Genomic DNA, 569 nt, shown 5'->3' on the forward strand with positions numbered 1-569 from the left:
ATGCCTATGTGACTGACTCCAATAAAAACTCTGGACTCTAGGGCTCAGGTGAGCTTCCCTGGTTGGCAACACTTCACACATGTCACACATCACTGTTGGGAGAATTAAACACTCTCCCTGCATCTGCACTGCGAGAGGACAAATGGCAGCTCGTGCCTGGTTTCTCCTGGACTCTACCCTATACATCTTTTCCCATTGCTGATTTTAATCTGTATTCTTCCACGGTAATAAACTATAACCAAGAGTATAATAGCTTTCTGGGTCCCATGAGTCCTTCTTGTGAACCATTAAACCTGAGAGTGGTCTTGGGGATCCCCAACACAGATGTTAACATGGGACAAGAATAAAAATAGTAAGCAATTTGTGCAAGAAACATTTAAGAGGCAGTGAGCTCCATAGTTGCTATTCTGTCCATTGTCAAATAAAGGCATCTAGTATAACCAGTGAAGGTAAAGATGTTTATAAAATATCTATTTTGATGGCATAGTTTAACTTTGATTTGGCTATGTTGTCTCTTAAAGAGTTTTGGTTATTTTTTAAAATTCCACAATAAACACAAACATTTCAAA

The sequence above is a fragment of the Phocoena sinus genome, chromosome 16 (assembly GCF_008692025.1).
Source record: "Phocoena sinus isolate mPhoSin1 chromosome 16, mPhoSin1.pri, whole genome shotgun sequence".
NCBI lineage: Eukaryota > Metazoa > Chordata > Mammalia > Artiodactyla > Phocoenidae > Phocoena > Phocoena sinus.